At 45.8% G+C, this 19720-nt stretch overlaps 1 pseudogene; it reads right to left on the reverse strand.

Annotated features, from left to right (window-relative positions):
* The window catches only part of LOC116748649, a 111715-nt pseudogene that overhangs the window by 85095 nt on the left and 6900 nt on the right, over positions 1–19720 (reverse strand).

Consider the following 19720-nt stretch of genomic DNA (forward strand, 5'->3'; position numbering starts at 1 on the left):
ATTGATTAATGGGGAGGTGAGATTTAAATCTAAATATTGGGATCATAAGGTTGTATGCATTTGTTACTTATTTATTATCTGTCTCCTCCCGTTAAAATGTAAGTTCTGCGAAGGCAGGAACTTTGTCTTGGTCACACTGTATTTCCAGCACCTACAACCATGCCTTGCATATAGTAGGTGTTGAACAATGGTTTTGTATTGTGTAGTGGAGGGAGACCACCTGCGTTAAAATCCTGGCTTAGCACTCTAGCTGTGTGACCCTGGGCAAGTGACTCAACATCTCTGTGCCTGTGTCCTCACCTGTAAAATGGTGATAATGAAGTGCCCACTTCATTGGTAGTTGTGAGGATTACGGTGTTTAGAACTTGGTTCGTGTAAAGTGCTTAATAAATGTTAACTGTTCTTATTATCTGTTGAAGAAATAAAATGTTTGAGTGCCTATTACGTGCTAGACTTGGGATAGAACAGTAAACAATATGTTCTTTGTCGCAGTCCTCATGGAACTTACAACCTAGCGAAGGACAGGGTGGAACAGCGAGATAAGTGCTGTGAGAAGGGAAGTGTAGGATGCTGGGGGCGCCAGTGAGAGAGGGTCAGTGACATCTGTACTGAAACCTGAAGGATGAATAAGCATCCAGCTGGAGGAGGGTCAGGGAGGAAAAAGGGCCCAGGTGGAAGGAGAAGAGCATGTGCAAAGGCCCCAGAGGTGAAAGCAGTATGGTGTGCCTATCTGTTGGAATGCTTTCAGTAGCAAGTAATATAAAACCCAAAGAGAAGTGGTTTTTTTTTTTTTTGCTGCACGGGCCTCTCACTGTTGTGGCCTCTCCCATTGCAGAGCACAGGCTCCGGACGCGCAGGCTCAGCGGCCATGGCTCACGGGCCCAGCTGCTCCAGGGCATGTGGGATCTTCCCGGACCGGGGCACGAACCCGTGTCCCCTGCATTGGCAGGCGGACTCTCAACCACTGTGCCACCAGGGAAGCCCAGAGAAGTGGTTTTAAAAATAAGAAAAATATTATGTCATTTCCAAGAATAAGAAGTCTAGATGTAAGCATTCCAGGGTTGGTTAATTCTGTGGCTCAAATATGTCTCCAAATCCTTTCTCTCATTCCACTCTACCATCCTTTGTGTCTTGGCTTATCCCGTTGGGTTGGCTTCTCCTCATGGTCTCAAGGTGATCCCAAGATGGTGTCACATGCTTATTTTCAAGAGAGAGAGAAAGCTTCACAGAAGTGCAGGTCTTCCCCATAGGTTTTACTGGTCAGAATGGCATCCCATGCCATTACTAGCAAGGGGAGTGGAATTACCTTGTTGGCTTGAACTGATCAAGGTTCATTCCCTAGGCCTGGGGCCAGCCTTCCATAAAGCTGTGGTTGCCTGATACTGAAACAAAATTGGGCTTTCCTTAAGAAAGAAGGTGTAATGTGGGATGCGAATGCTACTGAACAAGCAACTGACAGGAACCCCGCAGTCCCCTTTGTGCTCTGAGCTGCACTGCTCATGTATCACATAGGGGTAGCACCTTGAATCAAGGGAGACACTGCTGACGGGGAAGAATATCTTATCCCCCAGTGAGGGCGTAAGAACACTCAGGTGGTTATAACTGAGGGAAAGAAGACAGTCTCTGCATTTCCCTTTGGACTGTGGAAGATTAACAGGGCTTTTATTTGAGGATACATCCTTGCATTTTAGCAGACTTTTGTATACTTGCATTTTCCCTCTATTATCCAACCAATTTCTCTTACTAACTTGATGACATGGGTAGTTGAGGGTAACTATGTGTATGGGGAGGAGGGTAGGGGATAGGGTGGGTAGAAGAGAAATGTAATGGGATCATGAGATCTTGTAGGATTGCTGCTCCCTTGATGTAGAAATCTCTGCCACTCAGATGCTACTTGAATACTGCTATAGACAAGGAGCTCAGTATCTCACAAAGCCTCCTTTCTATTAGAATTTTAATCTTCTATCCCTTTGTTCTCTAAGTTTCTAGAAAGAAAATCTCCTTCATGTCCCATGATGCTGATCCTTCCTCTAGACATCTGTAGTCCCACCTGCAAGTACAGTTCACAAGTCCATTAAATCACTGGATCCACTGCCTAAACCCGAGAGTCCACACGTGCTCCATTCAGTCTCCAAGGCCGGCTGAGTCCACTGTGGAAGGCATTCTACAGCCTTACCATCTGCTTACTTTAACTTACTTGGTCTAGATCTTCCCTGGTTTCAGGCTTGGAGCCCCACATGCCTCTTCAAATCTGCATTTCTGACCCTCAGCTTGTTTTGACCAGGCCAGTATGACTCTAAGGTTTCTACTCTGTTCTGCTACCTCCCCACTCTCAGGCCAGGGGAGTTCGTGTGCCTCCACTTCTCATTTAATCCCCTTTATTTAATGGAAGAGGATGGTGAGGGTACAGTGTGCATTTCCTTCTGTTTCTCCTTTATCAGCCACGGTCCTGAATTGTGTTTCTTGCCTTCCCTGTCCTCAGAGCTCACTGAAGATTTCACTTTGAGCCATGCCTGGCCCATGGAGCAGAGCTGTTGTGGCTGGCACACCCTGGTTTTCTGGTTTCACTCCATCCTCCACCTTTCTGTCTTGTCCCCTCAGTGACCAGTGATGTACATTTCAGGGGAAGTGGGCCAGGGTGACAAGTACGGTCTGGTCCACAAAACAGAGCCAAGCTCCCACACACAGGCCCTGTGACCTGGGCCTGCTGCCTTGACTCACCAGACCCCAGAGATGAGATAAGGTGCATCCTCTTACCCCACGCTCTTTCCTGGAAACATCTGGCTTGTGGCATATTGGTGTGGCATGGCAGTGTCACCTGCTAGGCCAGAGAGGAAAGAGCCCTCCTGTCACAGGCCAGCTTTGTGCCTTGTTTACAGCATATTTTAATCTCACTTTCACTTTTTTCTTTTTCCTCCATTTCTGAAATTTAAATATTTGATGTCAGTTCAGTTATTTTTATGACAATCCTCTTTCCCTTCCAGAAACAGAAAGTAAAAGAGATGCAAAACCCATTGGGGCATCTGTCTCCCACTTTTAATTTGTCCCTTCTCCTCTTGCGTGACACTAGAAGTAGTAACGGCAGGGTATTCTGTCCTAATACCTGTGCCAGCCCCTCACCATTATTTTCTCCCCCACCTGGGGTTCTCTGGTGCTCCCAGCTACCCCTCTGGGGTCCTGCTGAGCTACAACTGGGGACAAGATTTCAGGGAGGATCCTGAGTCCTTTGAACTGGATGGATGAAAGGCCAGTCCTGTAGCATGAATTTTCTTTTCTGTCCGTTAATTCACGGTAGGCAACCCCATCTGATTGCACAGTTTCCCTTAAATGAGAACTACCTCTAAATACCCTCTTCAAGACCTAGGTTCTAAGGGAGGGAGACTGGATTAGAGGCCAGGATCTGGGTGTTCTGTCCCTGGTTTTCTCTCCTGATTCAATAAGCTCTCTGTGCCTCATCTGGTCTACAGAGGGCAGGCTGTCTCTGACCCCCCTTCCAGGGAGATTGGCGATCGTAAGGAAAGAACTCCGTGCTGTCTAGTGGAAGGGAAGATGATGACTTTCAGTAAGATCATTTTGATTGCTATTACTCTCCAGGAGCACATCTCCTCTTCCTCTTTGCTCTTGTTTATTTATTTATTTGGCTGCGTTGGGTCTTCGTTGCTGTGCTCAGGCTTTCTCTAGTTGCAGCGAGTGGGGCTACCCCTCGTTGTGGTGCACAGGCTCTAGAACGTGGCCTTCAGTAGTCGTGCATGGCCTTAGCTGCTCCACAGCATGTGGGATCTTCCCGGACCAGGGCTCGAACCCATGTCCCCTGCAATGGCAGACGGATTCTTAACCACTGCGCCACCAGGGAAGTCCCTTTGCTCTTGTTTAGTAGAAGGTCATCTGTTTTCTTTTTCATTCGTCCACTTCTACTGTTCTGCCTGTGTCTCCTGGGCCTATGTAAAAAAAAAAAGCCAGAGTGTCCAAGCCCTGGCTGCCCCCCAGTCCCCAGCTGGGCCGAGCCAAGAGGAAGGTGTTGTATCTGCCGGTGGTGGGCCTTACTTGCTTTCCTATGGCTCAGTGGCCAGAGAAACTGAGGCCCTTTCCCCGGACCACACCCTGCAGAAGGGCATACAGGCATACCTTGGAATTATCGTGGGTTAGATTCTAGACCACTGAAATAAAGCAAATATCGAAAAAAACGTGAATTTTTCAGTCTCCCAGTGCATATAAAAGTTATGTTTACACTATATTGTAGTCTATGAAGTGTGCAATGACCTTATGTCTAAAAAACAACGTACATGCCTGAGTTAAAAAACACTTCATTGCAGAAATGCTAACCATCATCTGAACCTTCAGCGAGTTGTAATATTTTTGCAATAGTAGCATCAAAGATCACTGGCCACAGATCATCATAACAAATATAATAATAATGAGGAAGTTTGAAATACTGTGAGAATTACCAAAATGTGACACAAAATGAGACATGAAGTGAGCAAAAGCTGTTGGAAAAATGGCACCGATAGACTTGCTCCACACAGGGTTGCCTCAAACCTTCAATTTGTGAAGAACATAATATCTGTGAAGCACAGTAAAACGTAGCATGTATCTTATGTTGAGATGGTGTGTTCCGGTTTGAATGACGTTTCATACAACCTGCCTTACCTTGTTTCATCCCCACCATAACCCTGTGAAACAGGAATAATAAGGAAGGACATTTAGTTTTCTTTTATAGACAACATAATTGAGGTTCTGAGGGGTTAAATGATGTGCTCGGGTTAATGCCTCTCCTTAGCGGCTGAATCTGGCGAGGTGCAGGACTTTCCACTCCAGTCCGGGCCTTTGTACACTGCATCCCACTGGCTCACGGGCCTGGAATCTCAAGAGTGGTCTCTCTGCTGCTTCCCCTTGTGCCTGGCGTGGCTTGGCCTTCCTACGTCCTTGTCTCCTGAGGCTCACCCAAGTTCCATGTCTCCTATCATATCAAGCCCTGAACTGCAGGCTGGGCAGGTGGTCTAGTGAGTGGACTACCAGGTGTTTGTGCAGGGGAGCAAGGCATGGGTTGTAGGGTGTGTGGGTGGGAGGAGGCTGAGGAACACATGTTCCATATTAATCTTTATTTCAATGAAGTTGTTTGAGTTCATGCTTTATTGTGGTGCTTTAAAATAATGTGTTTCTAATGGTGCCCCCGGGGGGTAGCACTTGCACTTTTGAGATCCTATTGCTGGAGTGGCTCCTGAGACCAACCACAATAATAGAAAGCGAGGCACCCCCTGGTGCGCCATCTGAATTTATAATGGCAATTTCTGTGATGCCCCGAGGCCAGCTCTGTTTGTACTTGAGAACATGTTAGAGCTCGGCACTGAGGAGGGCTCCTCCCTTCCTGCCCCGGTTTGATCAGAGCCCCTCTGTAAGGAAAGGTGCTCCTTCAGCCTCCTGTATCTGGCTGTCATCACCGGTCTCCAAGGAAAGGACCAGCCCTCCCCCCACTTTGGTTTTGGTGTGGGCAGAGAGGGTGATGGAGGGGGCGTGGTCTCCTGTCAGTCATGTACCCCCTTCCTTCTCCTGCCTCTCCACCCTGTGTGCAAAGCAGAAAGGCCCTCTGGGGTCTCCTGTGCCTTCACCGTCAAAGCGGTGAAATATGAAATGACAACATAATGAAATGAACTTGGTCTCATTAAGATTCCAAATGGCCGTCTTTTTTTTTTTTTTTTCCGTTTCGGCCAAGGACCCACACCATGGCGCAGATGGCAGAAGTGGGTCAGTGCTGCATGGGGTGAGGGGAGCGGCAGGAGAAGCCCGGACGAGGGGCCATCATGGTTCAGGCTGGGACAGCAGGCCCAGGGGCAGACCAGGGGACTTAGGAAGAGCTGAATCAGCCCTCCAAATTCCTGCAGACAAGATCACAGGCTTTGGCTGCTGAGGCTGGAAACACACCCGCACAGCAAGCTCCCCTCGACCCAGGAGAATGATGGGGTGGGGTGGTTGGATGAAGACAGGGGCCCCGCTTTCTCCTAAGCGCTTAGTGATGCCCTGCAGGCGCTTGATGTGAGAGATGAGCGACAGCGCCCCCTCCCTTCAGCCAGTGGAAGTACAGCCTGAATTACAGGGTGCATGAGCAGTATTTGCGCTCGGGTCGTGCATCCTCCGTGGGGCTGTGTAGATCATATAGCCTTACGACAGAAGCCCACGGAGGGTCAGTGCTATTCATTCATCATCAGATGTTACTGACCCCCTACTGCCTGCCAGGTGCTGTGAGAGGCACTGGAGGGTCGAAGACAGAGAGGTAACATTGTCCCTGCCCTCAAAGACCATGGAATCCTCTGTGTGATCACAACCTCATCTCCTTGCTTGCTTTTCTAGTGCAGAGAGCGTCTTAGGTCAATTTGTCTGTGAGCCGTTCTCATTCATGGAGGAGTCTTCAGTCACTGGACATTTACTCAGAGGCAAAGTCTAGCCCAGTGGTTCTCCCCTCTGGCTGCATGTAAGAATCACCTGGGCTGCTTTTTAAACATATTGATAACGGGGCCCAGGGATAGGGTTGACGTTTAGTGTGTACATGCAGGTATGGCGTCCTGCCAGCAACCGTCTGACTGGCTGGGCTCATGCCCTACTGGTCAGTAGATATTTTGATCATTATTCCTACCCTACCCCAGACTAATAAAATAAAAATTTCTGGTGATGGGAGCTTGGTCATAGATAGGTTTCTGAAAAGCTTCCCAGGTAATGTGCAGCTAGGGGTGGTTTTGGCAAGACCCATATGTGGTATGTACACCTTTAAGGCCTGAATGGCACCAAAGCCCCAGGAGTCAATGCTGGGGACAGTTGAACTCCAGCTCTAATACTCCACCTGGGGTCCCTGGCTGTAAGGTGATATCATCACCAAAGGGGGTCGCACAAAGTGGAGCTCCCACTTAGTACACAGTGAATGAAGGAAAAGCTTTCAGCTTTAGACTCTGAGAGGCTTTAGAAGAAGAAAAAGGCCCTATCCAGTCCCCTCTTTCTACATATGATGAAACAGTTTCAGGTGCCTTCATGATTTCGGAGGGTGGACATTTGACACCTGGCCCAGGGTCCTGAGGCAGCCTCTTTGAGAATTATTTTTGCAGCTTGGGAATAAGAGACAAAGAAGCTGCAAGGATGAGCTTTTTAGCAAGTGCCTCAAGACAGGGACATGATGAGGCCAGAAGAAACTCTTAAATCTTTATAGTTTGGCTAAGGGTGTGAATTATTATATATATATAAAAAAATTTCCCCCAACAAAATAGTTTTGCTGATGTGGGCTGCCTTTGCTGAGGCCAAGGAAAACCTGTTTCCAGTGGTGTGGCAGCTCTGAGAAGCCACTAAATCTCTGTAACTGCAGGTTGTTGACCTCTCTGTCTGGCACCCCAGGCTCTCCAGCTAGCATGGCTGGCTCCGTGGTGCCAATTCTCTCATGAATTCTTGACTTTTTACCTCATGACCCTCTCTTATCTCAGGTAGGCCTCTGTGTACCTACCTGCTCTCTCTCCTGTATTTCTTTGGTAGAGGACCTGACCTGTCTTGAGATGCCTGCTTTTGGAACCCGTCTCCCAGAACCAAGGATTCGGAAGACCTGGGCCTCCTACCTTTTCTTCCACTCCCCCAGTGGCCCTCTGCTGCCCCCACCTGCCACAAGTCCACACTAACCATAGAATCCTCGAGGGCAGCTCCGCAGGGCTCAGGAACAAATTGTTTCTCTTACGTGCCAGGCATTGTCCTGGACATTGTCACTTATGCTGCCTGGTTCAGTCATCAGAGTCCTGGGTTAAGTATGTTGCAGATGGGGAAAGTGAAGCCCAAGATAGGTATGTCCCAGAACTCAAAGAAGTCGAGATAAGTTCAAACTCAGAGTTATACTTCTTGCATTACATGTTGGCTGCTTCTTTAACTCCTTTGGTTCTGGCAGAAATAGTGGCTACTGGGGGAAAAAATGAGAGATGATCATGGAGCAGTGGAAATTAACCACTAAGTTTTTAGAAAGTGAGACAAAATGATCATTCAGGATGCAGGACTGTTGCATCTATTAGAGCATGGTGTTACTTTTCCCTTCTCTTCTCATCTCAAGTGCCCTGCATGTTCCTCAGCTTGTCAGGGGCAGGGAAGGTAGTATTCTTGGACTAACCCAGAAGACAGAGCCCACTTACAGCTCAAGACTCAGGGAGTGGATAAATGAAAATCAAAGGACACAGAGTTCAGTGGGCTGAGCAAGATGGGAAGGTCATAATCCACCCATCAAGATTCAGCCGAGAAATCTGAAAGGAATTGAGCAAGATATGGGGGTGGTACCTGAAGAAGCCAGTCATGGGAGATGCGTGGAGTGGGGAAACTGGAAAACAAAGCTCAGCACTGGCATCTTCCAGAGGACACCAGGGATGAGGTAACTCCACATGAGACTCGGCAACCTCCACTCTCTCCTCCCATGGTCAGACTCAATTCTAAGAGTGCCAGATGTGGGTGATGCAGGTCCTGGGAACTGACAATTGCTCCTAGGTAGAAAGTTTATGAGAGAGGCAGTGGAGGCATTTCTCTGGCATCAAATTTCTCAACATTCTTCCCATGAGGATTTGAGGAGTGCCCTGTTCCTAATGGGAGTATACTCCTACCTTTGTATAATGACACACAGAGTGAGGCCGAGTGTAAACAACTATACACACATGCTGCTGTGTCTAGTCATGTTCACATCCACACTCACACATACAGCCACTCCGGGCTGATACATTGGCACTTGGCACAGAGGTGCCTTGAAGGATCCAGGACCTGGGGTTCAGAGGATAGTAGAGAGCTTGTAGGAAAGAGTGTGAATTTTGGGGGGAAAGCTAGGACTTGTAAAATCAGAGAGACCATAACTCTTAAAAGTCCAGAAGTTGAGTTCAGATAAGTCTGCTAGGGTAGGAAATATCAAGTAAGCACCTTGGGGTCAAAAGTAGTGTCCAGAATCTGACCATCAGTTGGAGAGATGTCACCAGTGGCACAAGTAAGAGTGGCACAAGTAAGAGCACTCTGATCTTAAGGCAAAGGCTCCATCCTGTTTATTGTTGGGGATTATGGATGCAGCCCTAGCCAGGCACACTAGAGACTTATGGTCAATTCTTCTTCCTCCCTCTCCTGATTGCTAAGCTGGTGGAAGAAAATCAGCACCTGGAAGGATTTGACCATTTCCAAGTTATTGTACAAACATCCAGCAAAAAGTGACTGAGGAAGGTATTCTGGTTTTTGCTTTATATTGTTACATTAAAAAAAATCATTCATTTACTTAAAAATGTATTATGATATACCCATGATCAAGAAACTCCAGTGTGCTGCCATGAATACAAAAATTTATTTAAAAAAAACTGCTGCTCTCAAGGAGTTTACAATCTAGTGGGGGAGAGAAACATGCAAGCAAATAGCTCTAATGTGAGTTAAAAATAGCCTGTTGTGAGGACAGAGGTGAAGGAGTGAATAATAATTATGGGGGAGAGTTAGGGGTTAGTGTTGTGGAGGAGGTGGCCTTTGATCTGGGCCTTGAAGCATGAATATGATTTTAACTGAATGGGGAGATGGAGAGGAGGAAGTAGGAGGGAGTTTTGGGACAGGGAACAGCATGAATAAAAACATGGAGGTGTAAAATTATGTAGCAAGTCTGAAGAAAGGCAATTAATACAGTGAGGCTGGAATTTAGGGGGCTGCTGAGGAGACGAGACTGGAAATACTTAGTACATCCAATTAAGGAGGATCCAGGTAATTATATAATCCTCTCACTTTAACTGGCTAGTGGGTAAGGGACCTAGCGGGTCCAGGTCTAGATATAATACATTATTTAAAGCACACACAGTTGCTTCAACACATTTTGCCTTCCCTCTACCCCTTGCAGCCATACAATCCTATTCTTTGTGAGAGTCTGTATACCTTTTTTGTGCTTGTAAGCTCACACCGTATCTCCTTACCTACATACCCTCAGGCCTTCCTAACAACTGCATTCTCCCACCTGACCTCCAGTGTGTATACCTCCTCACACCAGGGGAGTGGAGCATGCAGGGGGCCAGGTGACTATTAAGCAAACATCATTGCACTTGGTAGGAGGAAGCAGAAATGCATTGCAAATCAGGTGCAAAGTGGTGCATTCAGCAAGTTGGCTAGAATAATTTCAGACCCCAGACCTCCTGCTGAAGTGAAAAACGACATTTATAGGAGGGAAGCTTAGAATTAATCCTCCAAAATGATAGTAAAGTGAATTCTTTCCTGGCTCTGCTGTGACTGTTCTTCCTCCCATTTCTGTCGCTCCTTATTATTGTCATGAGTTCTGCTCTCCAAAGTGGATAAAAGTCACCATTCAGATAAGATCAGTTTCGTCTGGTACAGCCACACTGATCTGATCACAGTTTGGACTGCAGGTTTTGAATTCACCTTGGGCATTTAACTTTGGGGGGTGGGGGAAAGGGAAATAAAAATGCCGATCTGGCACAAGGTAGCTGCAATCATTAGTTTGCTGTCTTCAGGCCTGCTCTGAGTCATACCGCGGGATAGCAGATTCTCTGGCTATTTCTTGGACTTTGGGACACTTTTTACCCCAGTCACCTTTTGCCCCATTCCAATATTTGAATCGCAGTGGAGGCGGTTTCACTAGGGGTCATCAGTCTGCAATTCCTGGTGGAGTTCTCAGTGATTGTGAAAGATGGCAAGTCCCGTACACCTGCTGAGCAGCATGGGAGCTCTCCGTGGTCCTGAGAAAACTGAGGCTGCTCTGCCGAACGGGAAGCTGTTGGGAGCTCTCCATGATTCTGCAAGCAATACACTTCTGTAGGGAATTTGAGGGGAAATTGTCCACAAACTACTCTAATAATGATTGCCCCACAGGAGAGTTGAGATAAACCCAGAGTAGCAAGCTGTTGAGGACTTGCTGAATGAATGTCCACCCTAAAAACTAACGACCACTTTCACATTTGCTCTTATTCTGTGATGCCAACTGATTGTTTTAGAATGCCTCATTTATTTAGTTTTCCTCCTAGTGGTGCGGGAAAGAAAGCAGATGCTTATATTAATTATAGGGTGTATATTATTGTCCACCTGAAGCACAAACATAATGAAAGAGCCACAATTCATTTATTCCACAAATATTTTGGGTGCACTTTTGATATGCTAGACAATATGCTAGATGCTAAGCCTTGGGCAAGCTTATAGCTCACACAGGAATTAGATGAGCTGTGACTCTGGGCAGGCTGCCCTTTTCCCCTAACAAGTACTGTTATCTGGTGACTGACCACTCTGGACTTCAGTTAATGGTTATAGCCAAGAAGAGACCTGGGGAAAAGTCGTGGGAATACTGGGGCTCCATTTGTGACTCCTGTGAACCACTGTGTGACTTGAGTGGGTTCTAAAGGAATCAGAGGCCTCTACAACTCTATATGAACTAAATCTCCATCTCTGACTTTGTAAAGAGAAAAAGTCTCTTTAGGCTTGAATCAGCTTCCTGCTGGGATCAGGATCCCTCAGTGTGCACAGGGCTCTCTGCACTGATTGCCCTGAGGAGTGTGCTGTGAGAATGCCTGATGCTGATGTGTGCACGGGTGCTCATAAAAGGATGCACCTGGCAATATGATGGTAATACTTATACAGCACATACTATATTCTGTGATTTGTTATGAGTGCTTTACGAATATTAACTGATTTAATTATCATAACAACCTTTTGAGGTAGGTACCATTATTATAACTATTTTATAAATCAGCAAAATGAAGCACAGAGAGGTTACATAACTTGCCAAAGATCACACAGATGGTAGATTGCAGAGCCAGGATTTGATACCAGGTAGTCTGCTTCTAGAGTCGATTCTCTTAACCCCTGTGCTATAAAAACCTGAAGCTTACAAATTCCTGGGAAGTGGTTACATGTTCCCTGAGGTAAGAAAAATATTTGGATGGCTTGATTCTCCCCTGCTCTCATGTCCTTTCTATAACAAATGTCTCTCACCTCATTTTATAGACTGACTTCTAAGAATGATGCACCTTAATGCTATTTCTGAAATTTTACTTGTCTTTTAGCTGGAATTTTACCAAGTAATATTTGTCCTATCATCCTGAAAGAAAGTATTCATTCATGATGGGATACTTCCTATTAGTCAGGATTTAAGTCAAAAAAACCTTTTGTTTCCAGAAAAGCCTTTTAGACCATGCAGTCTAAAACTGTTCTTCTTTCCCCTAGCTACTTTTATAAAATTCTATGATTTTGTTTTCTTCATAGTAGTTATCACTCTTTGAAAGTATCTCATGTATTCATGTGCTCTATTATTTTCTATTCCTTACCCCTACTAGAATATAAGGTACATGAGGACAGAAATTTGTTTGTCTTGTTTACTACTGTGTTCTCTCTACTTGGAATATGATATGGTTAGTAAATGAATCTAGGCCCAAGAATAATTTGGTAGACTCTTGGAGGAAAATCCAGAGAGAGGGAGAGAGTTAATAAAGTCCTCTGGATTAGGAGAGATTTGCAAGTTTAAAAAGAAGTTTAAAAAGGGAAAAAAGTCAACATACAGCTTAAAAAAGAAACCTAGTGGAAGAGACCACTTCCAATCAGCAAGGGTCACCAGCTCTTGGGAGCCAAAGCAAAGAGGTTTAGGTAGCTGTATTTGTAAGCCCGGTATGTCTCACCTTCCAGCAGAGCTGTTCTGCATGTCACTTCACCCGAGAGATTGACGTGAAGGAAGATGGCGTGTGATTTAGGAGAGTGAGGAAGTTAGCTTGAAGCATGGGCATGTCATCATTTTTCCTTGACTTTTCCAGGAAGTAAAAGGGGCATCTTGTCTTTTTCCCCCCCTGGTGTCTACTGTAGAGATCTTGCCCATCCTCAGCAACATGGTCTACATGTGCTTCAGGCCTAAGCAATAAAACTAAGAGGGGGTGGAGATCATCAGCTTTTGAAGTGACCCACACTTGTTACATGAATTAGAAGACAAACTGGAGATAAGGTGATGGGGCATGGAAGAGCAAAACGGAGAGTTAACCTTCGAAAACTAAAAATGTGAGGCTGTTGATATATTTGGATGCTTCAGAGGTGATTTATCCATGTTTGGTTGATTTTCTAGTCTTTTAATTTTCTTTCCAGTGTTTGGCATCGATAGTGCCAACTTATTACCAGAGGCTGCAAAGAAGAGAGAAGACTTGAACCAGTTAATTCAGAGTTTAGAAGCAGATGCATCAGAGCATTTGGTGGGGGAAGAGGATGATTCCCTGTTCCCCATAGTTACATGCCAGATTTTCACACTTTGAGATTTTCTTAGTCAACAATTGCCTAAAGTCTGTTTTCACCTCCAGTGTGAATAGGGCATTAATCACTGAAATCTGTTTCTCACAGTTACGCTTCACATAGGGCTCCGGTTTGCTTCCAGAGTGACCTTTGGTATAAAACTTTTGTTTGCTAATGCCTGTATTTGCCACACGTCCAGTGGGCGGTGAAGAATGGGAAGGGTGGGAAGGGTTTCTCAAGGAGTTGTAGACAGGGAAAGGGAACGTCAGAGAACAGGAGAACTACTGATTAGAAAGGAGAGAAAGAAAGTAGGGAACTGAAACTAATCTCCATTTAAATGAGGGACCCGGCCTTGGACCCTTTTGGTGGATACCTTTGGGGGTGCAGAGAGGAAGAGGGAAGTGCAAGGTACGGACGCCAGAATGCCGTAGATCTGAATTGCTTCCCTGAACCTCTTGCCCCAGCCTTATAGCTCTTCCAAGTATTAAACGAGATAATATATGTGAAATGTCCAGCACAGAATAGATGTTAAACAAGTGGAAATCATTATGGGCTTCATAAGTGCCCAAACTTTAAAAAAAAATTCATTTATCACGTATTTATTGAGAACTTTTAAATGCTATGTATGGTTACATATATGTGATCACTGCCCTCCTGTCTAGGGAGTAAAGGAGCAGTAGTCATCTTTAGGAATATTTCTTAGTGAACTAGTACCATCGCTCTGCATTTACCTAACCCCTAGTGTGTACCCAGCCCTTAACTGCTTTGTAGGAAGGAAGTATACTAGTAGGAAGAGGGGCAGGTGGGCTTATGTGATGGTGTTAAAGAATATGCGAGGCCAGGTTGGCATAGAAGAACAGAAGAAAGAAAGAACCTCATTTATTTATTCAGCAGACATATATAGCCTAGCAGCAAAATCTTAGCCCAAGCAATGGGCTCTGATGGAATTTCTAGGTTAGTGGGGGCTTGGCGTGAGAGAGAGTGAGGAAATAGGAGATTGTACGCCTGCAAGCTCATGAAGTTGTGGGCTGAGGAGGTGAAAGAATGAGTGGATGAAGACTGTGGAAAGGGAAGAAAAAAGGGAAATCACAAGTTACAAGGAGAGTGGCCCAAGCAGTGGGTTAGGGAACCAAGCAAAGTGCTGGGGGTGGCTGAGTGGTATCAGGAAAGCAGATGGTGATCCTTGAGAAGGAGGGTGCAGATGGCATCGATGGTGAGGAGGCAGCGTGGGGTGAAGAAGAGTCCCAGCTTGGCCACCCCAGGAGGGGAGAGGCTGGAACACAACTCCCCACGCTGGGTGAGCTCTGTGAGTCATCTGGCCCCCAGTGTGGCATCTGAAAGGGATACCAGGAGGAAGGATGCAGGAGGCTGTGTGATTCTTTACGATGGGCCTTGGAGGTTAAACATGAACCTCAAACACCCAGGAGCTCCTTGTGAGGAAAGAAAGTTCTCCCTCTAAGGAAAGAACACACGCACCCTATTATATTCAAATCCAGTCTCCCAGGTTAAGTTTCTACTGTCTGTTTGATCTTGGGCAAGTAATGTGATTGCTCTTGGACATGGCTTTCTCATCTGTAAAATAAAAAGGTTGGGTTAGGTAATACTTAAAATACTTTTAAGCTCTAAATTCTATGATTCTGAGAAATATTTGAAGGTCTAGACTGCAGAGGACAGAGCAGACTTATTAGTTTATTACTGCTAGAGTTGCATGTGAAGGGTAGCTGTTAGAAACAAGGATCAAATCCCTATGCACACTGGTGCTGAAGATACATTTTAAGCAATCGTTGCTCAAGATGTTACAAGAAGGAGGATTTTGGCTTAATGTAATAACGTTTTTAAATACTGGAGTCATCCAAGGATGAGTTGGGTTGCTTTGTGTGGTAGCGAGCTCCCTGCTGCAGGAAGTGATCAATATCAGGTTGGATGATGATGTTTTGGGGGCTGCTATAAAAGGAACTCCTCCCCCTGCACCCACCTTTACAAAACATCATGAAACATTTTGCTTTCCGGCAGACTGGTTGGGCGTGTGATTAAATGGTTGAGCATGCGACTGGTTGGTGAATCCCAACTAGTATTTCTCAGAACGTGATGTCATTCATATTAACAGGTCTCCTATGTGGAAAAAAGGGTTTTGTGGTAAAATAACTTTGGAGAACATTATATTAAACAATGTTAAGCAAGTTTCTCTTCTGCAAGACTTCTCAGAGACTTAAATATATTCGTGTGATTATGGATTTTTTGATCGTATTTGACAATAGAGTCTTTCAGAGTATCTGATAGGTATAGTGACCTACTGAACCTACTTGGAGAAACTTTGCTTTAAGCTGTTGTTTTATGTTCTAGGTCCTTTGCCGCTAGAAAGAAAGCATCAGAAATTCTCTGCTGTCCTTGGCTAGGTCTGATGTTGAAGCCTAATTTGGGACTTAAAGCCCTCGGGGAGGGGGTGGAACTGTGGATGATACTGTTAGCCTGACTCAGCCCGTGACCTTAGATGAGTCCTTCCTTGTACCTCAGTTTCCTCATAAGTAAATGGGGAGAAATATGTTGAATGCAATCCTTTTTAGGGTTGAGGTGTCATGACAGAGTCCAAGGTAACACCCATGACATTGGAGTTTGAGTCTGAATCACCTGGGCATCTTGTTGAAGTGCAGATTCCGGTTCAGCAGGTCTGCTGGGCTTGGAGCTGGGGTAGAAGCTGAGATTCTGCATTGCTGACCCACTCAGAGGCAATGCTGGTACAGCTGTGGTCACACTGAGCGTAGTGAAGGTCCAGGAAGCCACACAGTCTGGCCAATATCGGGAGTGTCTCCTCGTAGGGAGCAGCTCAAGCGTTCTGGTGTCACCACATTTCCTGGAGATCTGGTCTGTGTTTTCAAAAGGTATTATTCCCATGGAGAAATAAGCCAGGCGCCTCTCTTGTGTCCCTGTGGAGGGTTTGCCTTGGGCCCCTCTGAAGGGAATCCCTCTTCCTCGTCAGCTTCCCCACCCCCTACTGCCTACAGCTCCACAGTCGGTTAAGCTATTTTTTGAGTTTGAGTTAAAACCATTTCAGACGTATTTTTAACTGCGGCCTGTTTGAAAAGCTGTTAGCATTTGGCAATCATTCCATCTTCAGCTTGAATCCTGAGGAGGGTGTTTCTTTCTTTCTTTTCTTTTTTTTTCCCTCCACAACCGGGCAAAAGTATATCATTTAAGAATAGTCCTGGTGCGTGGGTCCGAGAGAATGGCTGCTGCTGGGGATGGGAATGGAGATGGGGCGCGCATCTTGCGCGTCTCCACAAGATCATCGCTGTTGGTGCTGCCTTTCCTGCCTGCACCCGGGCTGAGCTGGCTTTACAGTGTGAAGGGGCAGGGATGATATGAGGGCCGTCCAGCAGAGGGAGAGGGAGAGACGATGGGAAGCAGGGGCTGGGGAGGGACACAGGGCAAATGGCACCAGAACTGGGGCTGATTGAACCTCCAGGAATGATAGCAGAATGGATATCTTTCCTGCCCATGATCCTGAGATTTTTCTAGAACCAGCACATCACCATTGCCATTGTTAGGAAGCTTTTATTAAGGGCCTCCTGGGAAGTAGTGCCCATGGGAAGTTGTTTTATTTTTTATTTAAGTAACACACATAGCCTCTACACTGTGAATACCACTGTTTGAATACTTTAAGAATATTAGCTCACTTATCCTCCTAACAAGTCTGTGAGGTAGGAACTATTGTGATCCTCATTACATAGAAGGGGAAATGAGGTGCAGAGTGGTCAAGCAACTCGCCCAAGGTCCTGTGGCCTGTGGGCTGTAGAGCTGGATTCCAGCCTGTGTGGTCTGGAGCTGGAGTTCACGCCCTTTGCCACTGCACTATGCAGAGATGCAAGTCCTGCCCTCTCGGCACTCGAGCTGAAAGTGGCCTGTGCCAGCTGTCCGCTCTTACCTAGCTGGTGGGAGGAATGAAGTTTAAAACAGACAAGAACTTCTGTCATAAATGGAGCAAATGATGATTTTTTTTTTTTAAAGCAACCATCAAGTATTAATAGGTAACTCCCTGCCACTCAAACATTCAAACCCATTAAACACTCCAAATATATCTGGACCATATTAAAATGTGATCCCCAAGCAGGAAATTCTAGAATTGCTCTGAAAATTATCAGCGTGGGAGGAAATAGTCTCCTTCTAGCGTTTTTCTTGTAAAGTTTTTGGTGAGATATTCTTGCATCATCAGTCTGGTCAAGTTGCTTGCTCCTGGGTGCTCAGGGGAAGAAGGATGCAGCACAGGGATGCCATTCCGCGTCCTAGCCAGGATCTCCCCGAGGCTGGAATCGGCAGTCCTGTCCCAAAGGCTGGCTCCTCTCAGCTGGCAATGGTTGCTGCATTCAGGGAGGTGGCTGAGAGGGTTCTACTGCCGCAAGCGCCTGAGAATATTTTATTTCCATGGAGTAAGCAGGGAAAGAAAATGAGGGTAGAGGGTTCCCCACTGGAGTTGGAAGTTAAAGACTTTTTGCCTTCCTGGGAGCTAGCCTTTCCTGCAGCCTCTTTGGGGGTGGGTGGGTAGGGGGGGCTGATACCCTGGTGGAAGGGATGCCTGGAATTAGAAACATTCCCTGGGAACTAACCCTCTCAAGGCCTGAATGCTTAGGCTCCCCTTTGGGCTTATGTCCTCACACGCCTGTAAATCCCACATCCACGTGTTCTCCTTCCATCCTGTGACGAACAGTTCTCTGGATTAGGTGCCGCTTGCAGAATTTGGGGAGTGTTGCTCTTGACTCCCCCTGACTCACTGCTGGCCGTGTCCTCTTGCTGGACTGCAGGTTTAACTCTTTCTGTATAAGTTCTCTCCTTGGAGATACCAGGCCCCTCTGTGTTACTGTCTACACTGCACAGTGCATGTCTAATAATACTAATTAATAAGCAGTCACTTATTAATACCACTGGAAACACCGTCACGTGGGTGACGGAATGTCAAACTCCAGGAGGCAGCAATGCAGCCCAGCTCTTGTGGGAGCAGAGGAGAGAACAGGGTAAGGGATAGTCGAAAGTGGCGTTGGATGAACCGCTTTGAGCCAATAGCATTTGAGGCTGAATTCGAAATCTGCTCAGGAGCAAGGGAGGCGGGGATCCGAGACCTTGACTCAACTGCAGTGCTGGCTGGGGATTAGCAGAACTGTCTAATGCCCAAGTTTTGTGACTTGGTCTTGCCTTGACAAGCCTTTGATATTCCCAGGGTTTGTTAGGGTAGAGCAGTGGGAACTCAGAAAGAGAGGACGGTACGTATACCTATTTAATGGATGAAGAAACTGAGGCCATTGACCAGTATCATTGTTTCCCAAAGATTATTGAAAGAATCAGTAAGTAAAAGAAAGAACCTGTGTAATGAAGGCAAAAGACTCCCAAAGCAACCTGAAATTCACATACCAAGAGTCATTAGGGCAACAGAAAGGTATATGTTAAGTCTTTTATCTATAACCCTGGTTTTATAGGCATAGTCTTATTTATAAATATGCAATTGCATATATTTTGATAAATAACATAAAGCCAACTTGCTGTGAAGATTAAACGAGATAACGCATGCCAAGTGCTTACCTTAGTACCAGGCAGGTGAAAATAGTGCTAACGATCAGGGCCGATAGCTGGTAGGTCCTGTTAGGATCAAACCATTTGCTTATGGCCAGCCTCCAGTCTGATTGGCTGCTGCCATGCCACCTCAGATATTAAATATTTTAAATCTCACTCTGATAATGATAACTGATACTCCATTGTGGACCTTCCAAGTGCCATTTACTATGACAGGTGCTTTTGATAGAATTGTCACAGGAAATGTTTGAGGATGGTATCATTATCATTCCCACTTCACAGATGAGAAAGCTGAGAGTTGAAATGTTAATAACTTGGCCAAGGTCTCATGGCCAGCAAATGGTGCAGCTGGGATTTGAACTTAGATGTGCTCTTTGCAGAGCCTTGGGATCTTAACTAGGATGCTACCAAGTGGAGGCCCAGATTGGTGGTGGTGTTTATTATTATTACTATCATTATATCAACTTGACTTTTTTCCCCAGAATGTCATGGACAACTTCTTCTTTTGATTGGTAATAAAATTGTTCCTTGTTCCATTCTGAAAGCACTGGTCTGGCACATTTGAGAAAAATTGGAAGAGTCCCTGTCCCATTTTGTTTTCCTCCTGACCTGAGTGAAGGCAGCAGCCTCAGAGTCAAGTGAAGAAGGTAGGTCCACCAGGGAACCTTTAACCTAATGGCCTCGCCGCTCAGGACAGAGGTGAGAGCAGTGAAAGGCCAGGGTCTCTGAAGGCTTCAGTTACTTCCATTGAGTCTTTCTGTAAAAAAATCAGTACCATTGCTGGCGTGGCACCATCATTTGGGCAGACACCTGATATTGCTTTATGCTTATGGTTGCATTACATGTCTTATTGTCTTTATTGTTGTCCATCTCTGCTCTTTTGTACGTATCCAGCCTCATAAATCCAGAACTATCTGAGGGAATGCTGGATCAC

This window comes from Phocoena sinus, chromosome 2 (genome assembly GCF_008692025.1).
Source record: "Phocoena sinus isolate mPhoSin1 chromosome 2, mPhoSin1.pri, whole genome shotgun sequence".
Taxonomy (NCBI): domain Eukaryota; kingdom Metazoa; phylum Chordata; class Mammalia; order Artiodactyla; family Phocoenidae; genus Phocoena; species Phocoena sinus.